This window comes from Lutra lutra, chromosome 7 (genome assembly GCF_902655055.1).
Source record: "Lutra lutra chromosome 7, mLutLut1.2, whole genome shotgun sequence".
NCBI lineage: Eukaryota > Metazoa > Chordata > Mammalia > Carnivora > Mustelidae > Lutra > Lutra lutra.
In genome coordinates, this window is record NC_062284.1 from 148799094 (window position 1) to 148811216 (window position 12123).

Consider the following 12123-nt stretch of genomic DNA (forward strand, 5'->3'; position numbering starts at 1 on the left):
TTGTTACTAGATATCGGTCTATTCAGGTTGTCAATTTCTTCCTGGTTCAATTTTGGGAGTTTATAGTTGTCCAGGAATGCATCCTTTTCATCTAGGTTGCTTAATTTATTGGTGTATATCTGTTGATAATAATTTCTGAAGATTGTTCCTATTTCCTTGTTGTTAGTTGTGGTCTCTCTCTTTTAATTCATAATTTTATTAATATGGGCCTTCTCTCTTTTCTTTTGAATTAGTTTGGCCAATGGTTCATGCATCTTATTGATTCTTTCAAAAAAACAGCGTCTAGTTTCATTGATACTTTCTACTGTTTCTCTAGTTTCTATTTCATTGATCTCTGCCCTAATCTTGACTATTTCCCTTCTTGTGTGTGGAGTTGGTTTAATTTCTTGTTTATTGTCCAGCAATGACAGCTGGTGTATTCTGGATTTTTCAATTTATTTTTAAGGGGGGCTTGCATGGCAATGTCTTTCATCTTTAGGAACACCTTTGCTGTATCCCATAGGTTTTGTACCGATATGACTGCATTCTCAATTCAATTCCATGAATTGCTTAAGTTCTTTGATTTCTTGGTTGATCCAAGCATTCTTAAGCAAGGTGGTCTTTAGCTTCCAGGTGTTTGAGTTCCTTCCAAACTTTCCCTTGTGGTTGAGCTCCAGTTTCAAAGCATTGTGATCTGAGAATATGCAGGGAATAGTCTCAATCTTTTGGTATCAGTTGGGTCATGATTTGTGACCCAATATGTGGTCTATTCTGGAGAATATTCCATGTGCACTCGAGAAGAATGAGTATTCTTTTGTTTTAGGGAGGAATGATCTGAATTTATCTATGAGGTCCTTCTTGTCCAAAGTGTCATTCAATGCTCTTACTTCTTTATTGCTTTTCTGCTTCAATGATCTATTACTGGGAGTTTTAAGATGCCTTACTATTAATGTATTCATATCCATGTGACTCTTTCTCTTCATTAGCAGTTGTCTTATGTTGCCGGCTGTTCCCAATATTGGGACATAAATATTTACAATTGCTAGATCTTCTTGGTGAATAGACCCTTTAAGAATGATGCAGTGTCCTTTTGTATCTCTAACTACAGTCTTTAGTTTAAAATCTAATTTATCTGATATGAGAATTGCTACCTCAGCCTTCTTTTGAGGCCCATTTGCATGAAAGATACTTCTCCATCCCTTCATTTCAGTCTCTCCTTAGGTTCAAAATCGGTCTCTTGTAGACAACATATGGATGTGTCCTGTCGTTTTATCCAATCTGCAGCCCTGAGCTGTTTATGGGCACATTTAAGCCATTCACATTGAGAGTGATTATTGATAGATATGTTTTTATAGACATCGTGTTGCCTTTGAAGTCTTTGTTTCTGTACATTGCTCCAGAGATTTCTGTTCAATGATATTCTTTGGATTTTTCCTCTTTTATAGCACCCCCTTCATATTTCCTGCAGTGTCGGCTTGGTGGTCGCATACTCTTTTAAACCTTGCCGGTCTTGGAAACTCTTTATCTCTCCATCCATTTTGAATGTCAGTATTGCTGGATAAAGTATTCTTGGCTGCATGTTCTTCTCATTTATTGCCCTGAATACATATTGCCAGCCCTCTCTGGCTAGCCAGGTTTCTGTGGACAGGTCTGACGTTATTCTGATGGGGTTTCCTCTGTACATAAGGAATTTATTTGCCCTAGCTGCTTTCAAGAGCTCCTGTCTACAATTGTGATTCATCGTTTTCACTATCAGGTGCCTCGAGGTCTTTCTAGATTCTATGATCTTGGGGGAAGACCTTTCTGCCTCTTGTACAGGAACCCTTGTTTCATTCGTGAGTTTGGGAATCTTTTCATGGAAAATTTGTTCCACTATATCTTCTAGTCTTCTTTCTTTCTCCTGCCCCTCAGAGATTCCAATAATTCTGATGTTGGAACATTTCATGGCATTAATTATTTTCTTAATTCTATTTTTGGTGCTTCTAAGCTGTTTGTTCCAGGCTTCCTCCTGATCCTTTTTCTCTGTTTGTCCTCCAGATCACTACTTCTATCTTCTGCCTTAGTTACTCTAGATTTTAGAGAATTTAGATTAGATTGGAACTCATTGAGAACATTGTGAACATCATCCCTGGTGGCTTTCACTTCTGCCCTAATCAATTCCATTTTGTCATCCATGGCTTTCTCCAACCTAACTATTGCCTGGATAACTGTTAGCCTGAGTTCCCTTCCTGACATACTGTCTGTGTCCATATCCAATAGCTCTGGTGCAGTAGGCCCAGCCTCTGAATTTTTCTTCTGTTGGACATTGCACATTGAAAGAGCAACTGACCCATAAGACAACTGGATCAGAGCAGAGAGAGAAATAAATTAGGATATTCTCAAATAAAACACCAGATTTCAAGTTTGAGCTTTAGCATATACAGAAGAAGGAATTTATCACACCCTCTTTGCTACAAGAAAATGTGGGATGCAGGAGTTAGGATGATGGAGTGTTAGGGTCCGTAATCAAAGGAACGAGACTGATACAAAGCATAGGTCAAGCAAAGCTTTATTTCGGGCCAAGCATCAGAAACCAAACTAACTGGTAAGGGCTGTCTCTTACGAAAAGGTGACGACGATGACCCCGGCAAGGCCGCTCCCAATGTGGCCGCTCTGGATGAGGCCGTTCCCTGATGGGGCTGCTCCAGGCGAGGCCTCTCCCCAGACGATGCTGCTCCTGACTAGGCCACTCACCGAGGAGGCCTCACGTACAGGAAGCCGCTCCCGGAAAGAAGCTGCTCTCCGGAATGATGCTGCTCCCGCAAGGCCGCTTGGCGAGGCCGCGGCTCTGGGTAGCAGGGCCGCTGGCGGCTCTCACAGCTCTGACAGAGCTGTCGGCTCTGACAGCTCTGACAGCTCTGACAGCTCTGACAGCTCTGGTGGCTCTGAAAGCTCTGACAGCTCTGGTGGCTCTGACAGCTCTGACAGCTCTCCTGGCTCTGACGACTCTCCTACTCCTCTGACGGCTCTCCTACTCCTCCTATGGCTCTCCTACTCCTCCCTCTGGCCAATTAGGCCCTTATAGGAGGAGAAGGGGTCCCTAGGCTTGGATTCCTGGAACACAGCTAGGTAGTCATCAAGTCATTCTGAGTAGGCGAGAAGTCAATCAGAGGTCTGAGAGAACAAAACCTACAGGTCTTCAAATAGAAAATCGACCACCTTTTGGAATGTAGGAGGTACAGAGAGTTGTCCTGGGACAGATAGAGCTGTGGGAGTGACATCAGGGATGGAGCCTGCTTCTGGAAGCTTCCACAATGTATTGTAGCAACAGAGCACAAAATCTGAACTTTTAGAAGTGTGCTACTATGGAGATGTGGCTGGCATAAAGGTGCTGAAGTGGCAAAGTATGGCAGAATTCCAGGGTCTGAGGTCTGCTGAGTCACAAGAGGGATGTGTAGTACCATTGTGATGCACAGATGCTAGGCAAAGAGCCGGGAACCCGGTTGAACAGAGAGTCTAAGTGCAGGCTTTCTGCTCTGATTTGCCATAAACATTGAACCACAATCTGGTCATGTGATCTCTTTCCTGAGACCTGTGGGCAAATGGAAAGAAGATATGATACTCTCCTCTGGAGGAATAACATGGGTCCACATCATAGGAGTCCCTAATTTTGAAGTTTTGAAACTCAATCATGTGCCTGAGATGCAACAGGCTCAGACACAGGTAGGGTGAACACGGGTTTCAGATGGAAACATTAGAGAGAAAGGGGTTGGTGTTTTTCTGTGAGGGCTCACTCAAGAGTGGGGTGTATGTGAAATTTCAACCTCTGCCTAGAGAGAAGATGCCATATTCAACCTACCCATCAGTGCCATCAGAAAGCAAAACAGTGGCACCTAGTGGAGGGCAGACACGCCTACACCAAGCCCTGTCCCCTGCTCCTGAGATGTGCATTTCCATGAGGGCAAAACCCCTGAGAATAACCACAACAGGCACCTCAGCCAGAAGATCCACAGAACAATTCCATCTCAGCAAGTTTAATGATCATAGAGTGTGGCACACTTTCAGTTCCCAGGGAAGTAGGCTTAGCTTTCTTTCTTTTTATTCTTAAGTTTTTTTAGTTTTATTTTTATTCATTTTCTGATTCATCTTTCTTTATTTTTATATTACTTCCTCCCTATATTTTTTAGGTTTAATTTTTATAAATACCCATACTTATTTTTTCTACTTTTACATTTTTCATTTATATATATTTTATTTAATTGTGACCTATATTCTATTTAAGAAGCATTCATTATGACAAATCCTCAATTTATATGGCTTAATTTTACCCTCATTTTATTTTATTTTCCAGACAAAAAAATGAAAGGATGAACAGACACTTCTCCAAAGAAGATATGCAAATGGCTAAAAGACACATGAAAAAATGTTCATCATCACTGGCCATCAGGGAGATTCAAATCAAAACCACATTGAGATACCACCTTACACCAGTTAGAATGGCCAAAATTAGCAAGACAGGAAACAACATGTGTTGGAGGGGATGTGGAGAAAGGGGAACCCTCTTACACTGTTGGTGGGAATGCACGTTGGTACAGCCTCTTTGGAGAACAGTGTGGAGATTCCTCAAGAAATTAAAAATAGAGCTTCCCTATGACCCTGCCATTGCACTACTGGGAATTTACCCCAAAGATACAGATGTAGTGAAAAGAAGGGCCATCTGTACCCCAATATTTATAGCAGCAATGGCCACGGTCACCAACTGTGGAAAGAACCAAGATGCCCTTCAATGGACGAATGGATAAGGAAGATGTGGTCCATATACACTATGGAGTATTATGCCTCCATCAGAAAGGATGAATACCCAACTTTTGTAGCAACATGGATGGGACTGGAAGAGAGTATGCTGAGTGAAATAAGTCAAGCAGGGAGAGTCAATTATCATATGATTTCACTTATTTGTGGAGCATAACAAATAACATGGAGGACATGGGGAGATGAAGAGGAGAAGGGAGCTGAGGGAAATTGGAAGGGGAGGTGAACCATGAGAGACTATGGACTCTGAAAAACAGTCTGAGGGGTCGAAGGGGCAGGGGGTGGGAGGTTGGTGGAACCAGGTGGTGGGTATTGGAGAGGGCACGGATTGCATGGAGCACAGGGTGTGGTGCAAAAACAATGAATACTGTTACGCTGAAAATAAATTAAAAAATTAAAAAAAAAAAAAAAACCACATTGAGATACCACCTTACACCAGTTAGAATGACCAAAATTAACAAGACAGTAAACAGTATGTGTTGGAGACGATGTGGAGAAAGCGGAACCCTCTTACACTGTTGGTGGGAATGCAAATATGTGCAGCCACTTTGGAAAACAGTCATAGAGTGTCTTTAGCCTTGTTGTCCCTGTCACCTCCTCAGCCCAGCACAGATGAGCCTTCCACAGTATTTCTGATATAGGCAGGATGTGCGTTCTCACCCAGTGTCTCTTGCACAGTATACATGGTGTGTCATCGGAGTTCAGGCTGCTGATCTGTAGATAGTCTGTGCTGACAGAGGTGTCTGTGGAGAAAACAAATCGACTGGAGAAGCCTTGAGCATGTGTTGAATTCCCAGTTTTCATGTTGATCATCCCATGTACTGCAGGCTCTTTCCTGGTGCCTGTCACACCCAGTTCATTCCATAGCTGGTGAAGATGTACCCAGATGCCTTGCAGGAGACTTTTACAGATTCCCCAGGCTTCCTTACCTCAGCCTCAGACTGCACCAGCTGCACCTGGGAGTGGACATCTGTAGAGAGGGAATAGGAGGGGATGAAGTCATGCTGACTGACCCTGGCCCCTTCCTCTGCCAAAGGAATGGGGGAATCTCCTACCTGTAGCCAATACCACCAGGAAGAGGATTCTCCAGCTCCAGTCCATGGTGAAGTTCTGTGCTCTCATGGTTTCTATAAAGAATTCTATGCAGCTGTTGGATGATGTTCTCAGGGCACAGATATGTGTATATTTAAGCAAGTACACCTTGGATCATTTGCATATTCACAAAGCAGAATATTTCATATCAGGAAATGGCTCATTCAGAGAGAAGACACATCAGAGGGGAAACACATTCCTGGGATGCTCCAGTCCCACATCTGAACCTCTGTCTGAGGATATACACCCTTGCCACATCCCTGATTCTATTACCAGAGCTCTTTCCACTGAGAATGAGCCCATGTACAGAGCTGTGGAGGCGACTGGGTAAGGCAGTTTTCTTAGGAGAAGAAGCGAGTACTGATCTTGGAACAGGGGACCAGGGAGGGCAAACCTGGTGTGTCAGTCCCTGTGGACCAGTGTCTGGGATGCCCTGTTCACCTCCCTTCTCAGGTGGAGAAGTGGGTTCTGGATAGAGAAACACCTGAACCTGAGTCAGATCACCGGGATGATGTGTCTAATAGACTCAAATGCACATATTATAATGAAATGCTGGTAAACCTAACATAATTATGCGTATAAAAATTACATATTCCTACAGAGTCTCTTCTAATCACGTAATGTGTTCAAATGTAAACATCAAGAAGTCATCCCCCTATTTAAGATAAAAAGTCATGGGGTGCCTGGGTGGCTCAGTGGATTAAGCCTCTGCCTTCAGCTCAGGTCATGATCTCGGGGTCCTGGGATCGAGCCCCACATCGGGCTCTCCACTCAGCGGGGGGCCTGCTTCCCCCTTTCTCTCTGCCTGCTGCTCTACCTAGTCGTTATCTCTCTCTCTCTCTACATCAAATAAATAAAATCTTTAAAAAAAAGATAAAAAGTCATGATCATCAAACTAAAAATGCTTTTATTAATAAACAATGTCTCATTTTACAGTAAATGATTAAAACATTTCATTGGAAGCCATGAACAAGGTTCCATGATACCCTGTATCAACATTTTCATGGATAAAGAAGATGTGGTATATATACACAATGGAATTTACTTCGCCATAAAAAAAAATTGCAGAGATGTGGACGGAACTAGAAGGTATTATACTAGAGTGAAATAAGTCGACCAGGGGGAGACAATTATCATATAATTTCACTCATATGCAGAATTTAAGAAACAATACAGGATCATAGGGGAAGGGAGGGAAAATAAAATAAGATGGAATCAGAGAGTGAGACAAACCATGAGAGACTCTTAAGTCTAGGAAACAAACCGAGGGTTGCTAGAGGGGAGGGGCTGGGGTCTGGGGTAAGTGGGTGATGGACATGAAGAATGATGTGTGATGTAATGTGCTCTAGGTGTTATATGCAACCGATGAGTAACTGAACTTTACTCCAAAACTAGTGATACACTATATGTTAATTAGTTGAATTTAAATTAAATTGAAAAACGCTTTTCATTTGGAGGAGCAAAGTAACAAGTACTAAATATGTAACAACAAACCAAATCCCCATTATCCACATGTAACATGAGGAATCTGGTTTCTGGTCAGATCTGTCAAAGCCTGGAAGTCTTTACTCTGCCCGTAAGCTGAACAACTGGAAGTCACCAGCTCTTCTCAGACCCACCAGAAATCTTGTGATAGGATATCTTCGTCTGATCTGGTGGCTATGACAAATACCACTGCCTGGGTAGGGTATAAACTGCAGAAATGAATTCCATCAGAGTTATGAAAGATTGAAGTTCAATGTCAAGTTATGTAGCACATCCAGGCTCCCTCACTCAGCCTGTGCTGGGAGGGGGTCAGTCCCAGTGATCTCTGAAATGTTGTGGACAGTAGGTCCAGGCTTCCCTTCAGAGGCTTATAATGCTAACAGGTTCCTGACGAGTAGCTCCAGGGTTATGCTGAGATGGTCAACTCATAACCAAGCCCTCATCAAATATTTCCACATCCTTCCTGATTTTTCTGGAGCAAGATCTCTCCTTCCTTCCAGTAGGAACAGGCTGAGAATTTCTCAAAATTCTCAGTTCTGCTTCATACTGATTAATGATTATGTCTTCATATCATTTGTTCTTCCCACACTTTACCATAAGAATTCAAGAGAAACCTTGCTGATGCTTTAAGCCTTTGCTCAGAAATTCACTCAGCCTCTTATCAAGTGGGACCTCTCTCAAGTTCTTCTTTTCAGATCTCAGTGCAAACAAGCCCTCAACCAGTCTACAGCATAGGTCACCTCCCCTCTGTTTCCCAAAGGCACATTCCTCACCTTGTGTGTGACATCATCAGAGTGGCCTGTACTGTTCATGTCTTACCACATACAGTTCACAAGCATTTACACACTCTCTAGGAAGATTGTGGCGTTTGCTGTAGGTCTCTTCTTTCCTTCTGGTGTTTCCAATGAATCGTCCTTCATGACCCTTTCCTGACAATACAGGCTTCTTCTGCACACATCTCAGAAGGCTTCCAGCACTTACTCATTACTCAGATCCAAACAGCTTCCATGATTTAGCTCTTTGTTATAGCAGCACCACACTTCTCAGTATGGTATAACAGAGAGTACAAACTGGTTAGCTTATAAATAAATTTGTCACACTTCTGGAGTCTTCAAAGTCCAAGATCAAGGTATTGGTATATTCGTTGGGTAGTAACTGCCTCCATCTGGATCATTGGGCATGTCTTTAAACTGCGTCTTCATATGGCAAATGTAAGGTTTTGAGGATCCTATGATCATAACAGCTATGATTCCATTCATAACCTAACAATCTCCCAGAAGCCCTTAATCTTTTGCCATCTCAGTGGACATTACAACGCTTGAATTTGCAGGGGACACATACATTTAGATTGTAGTGCAGGGAAATGTATGACCCCAAAATTGAGTTTACAAATGCACATATGCCGGGAACCACAACTTACTAGGGCAGAAGCCACCCACAGATATACCTACAGGACCCAAAAGAAAATGGGAAAATTAAACTGCAGATGGTGAATTGATGAAGGTTCAGTGTGGAGATGTCTGAGTTGAGGCTCCTGTGGAATTGGTGGCAACCTTAAGGGTGCCCTACAAGTTTGTGTTTTAGGTCCAGAAACCCCACCTCTTTCCCCCAGGAAAGAAAGGATGGACATTTGCTGTGCATCAGAGGTGAGGAAAGATCCTCTTGAGATACTTGCCAGATAATTCAAGATCTGGGGGATAGTAAATGCCAAATTCCAGCTCAGTCTAGATTTCTTCACGGGATAAGGGAAGCAGGTCCTCCTCTCCCCTCCCCTTATGCCTTCCTGTGTCACCTTAGTGAGGTAAACCTGAGATTCTCCTGTGAGGACGACATCAAGGGTCTCAGGTCAGGGATAGAAAGACCAACCATAGACTGTAAACACCTGTCTATACCCACACCTTATCCGCCTACCGTAGGGATCTTCTATAATAATAACAGAAGAAAAAGCAAAGAAAGCTAGAAAACTGGAAGTTATTTTTGAATTCTATATGGAAATCCAGATCCAAATGAAACAAAGCAGGGAATTGAGAGGAAATGTCAGTGTTGCCTCATTAGCAGTTGATACATTATTTTTCTTCTGAATAATATTTTGGGGTATAGTTCCTAGTTTAGCCCCACCTTAGGGTTCTGTCATCATGGGAGACATTTGTTATTAAGCCTCACTCTACAAATGACACCTGGTGGGGATCAGAAAAGAGTGACAGGACTCTAGCCCCATGGGGCTCAGGATCCAAGACAGGTTGAGGGAGAAGTTACAACAGGGCAGAGTGAGGTCATGTTGGCTTTCTGTGGGAAACATGAAGGACAGCACTGGATGGGCAGGGGTCCACACTCTACCAGACAGATCTGAGGATTCATGTGGATTTCCTTTGTGGAATCCAGGAAACATGTTTCAGACACATCCCCCAAGGCTGCTCTCATAGACTCCCCCCAGAAAAGGACCCAGCAGTACTGCGATGGGTTTTTGTCTCTGGCTTGTCATCCTGACTGTTTCATTGGGGGACATCAGAGAGTGTATCCCATCAGGTGGGCTACCTTTCCACCCAAGAGATGGAGCGGTGCCTCCAGAGGGACAGTTCCTGATCACAAGTGTCCACCCACTTGGATAATGAGCCAGAGGATAAACTGTAGCTAGGAGGACAAGGATCCAGTTTGGGTAGATGTCCTGGTGGTATTTTCATAACCTAGTATAGGCAGTATGTCCCCGCTGAGAGCAGAGAACAGCCACTAAGCTCTCAAAAAGCCTGTGCTGTGCAGGTGCTTCTCAGTGATGATGAGAATTCCCACTGGTCCTTTTTGGAGAAAGAGAAACAGAATATGGATGAGGTTGATGAAGGTAATTTCCCCAGGGACCGGTGAGATCTCATCTACACATAGACAATGTTATCTTCTTCTGGTTGGCATGGAGAATACAAGAAATTAGAGATCATAGAAATAACCATGTATATACCCGAGTGAATCTAGAGAGGCTAGAGGGGAAATCCCCTATCTCAAAAAAAAAAAAAAAAAGCCCCTCCCACTGCCCCTGCTCCTGGGTCTGATTTGTGTGTGTGGATCTTGAGTGCACTGTGCTGAAGTGAGCACCCCCTGGTGTCCTGAGCACCTCAAGAGCAATGAACTATCTGATCCTTCTGTCCTAAGCACTCCCTGGTGCCCTGACAGCTACCTTGTGTTCTGAGTGAGTCCTGGTGTCTTGAGCATCTGAGCTCCCTCTGGTGACTAGAGGGCCTCTTGGTGCCCCAAGCACCCCTGCAGCCCAGCTACTCCTGTGTCCCTGCAGGAAAGTTTGGGTCTGGGCTCACTCCAAGTGTGCAGACACTGGGTACACACATTACAGTATCACACTGTAGTGTCCTCAGCTCTCAGGCTGTTCATCTGTAGGATCGGCATGTTCTTGCCATTGTCTCAGGAGATGGTGAATTGGCCTTTCACAATGTCTTCATAGTGTATGTAACTACCACCACTCATAATGGCTGAGACACACTGCAGCCCATTCCCTAGAGCCTGGGAGACACAACTCATGCCGTAGTCACTGAAAGTGAACCCACAGGCTGCACAGGAGATTCTCAGGGACCCCCCCCCAGGCTTCACCAGGTCTCCCCCAGACTCCACCAGCTGCACCTCCCACTGGACACTTGCAGACACAAGACATTGTGGTCAGGAAACTGTCCTTCACTTGCTGTTTTTCTTACTCATATCCACTTTCTTATTCAATGACTCTTGTTCTCTGTAAATTACCTTTTAAAAGAGTAACAAGGAAAATCCAGCCAAGAATAAACTCCATCATGAGCTGTCTGTGTTCTGTCCTGAACACTGAATGGAAAACCTGGGAATCCCGAGACTGGGGGTCCCATCCTAGCTGCAGGCTTGGGGCTGGGCCAGTTTAATCAGCAGAGGGTGGATCCTATTAGCATGTCTCTTGACTCCATAGCCAGCATGGTATCTATACTGACAGAGAGGACAGTAACCAGAGCAGGTGTGACTGCCTTTGATTTGGTGATACTGACAGCATTTGGGAAAAGAAGAAGTTTAATTATATGATTTTCAGAGTACCCGCTTGGGTTCCATTTACCAGTTTGATTTCCCATAGTCACACATATTGGGGTGTAGGTATCATGTTTCCCCTTAAAGTGACATGATCCTACACCCATAATTGTGGAGGGTTTGTGAGGTGTCCAAGAACAATCTGCAGTGAGAGTGAGCCCCGGTATTTGGACCTGTGCTCCTCCCACAGGACCTACTATCCTCCTTGAGCCCCCTGCAGGACAGAGTGCACAGGCTCATGGGGAACGTGGGATCCTGCCTGTAGTGAGGACAAGATGACTTTGTTCCAGAATTTATCTGAAATACAGAATCAGGGTGCATGCAGGGGGTCTATCAAGTCTCTAAGGTTTCACTGTCACCGTGTTCATCCCAAGTCATCTCTGGGATTATTTGTAATAGTTTTGATGAGGGTGCTTGACGCAGGATGGACTGCACACAGGCAGAGAGTATGAGATGAGAAACACAGGTGTCAGAATCAACAGTTCCCAGAGCAAGCAAATCCATTTTTCACAAAATTTCCTGTATTTTCTTTGCAATTCTTCCTTCCTCATTCTTTCTTCACTTTGTCCCCACATTACTATTGATATTCATGTTACCTCACACTAGCTTTAATTTTCTAGAATATATAATTTTGTTATTGTATTAAATGTACCTTTATTTGTAGGGCTTCTATTGCTGAGCCAAATACTTGACAATACCCCCGTATTTATTATGTTTTTATGATGGGCAGCT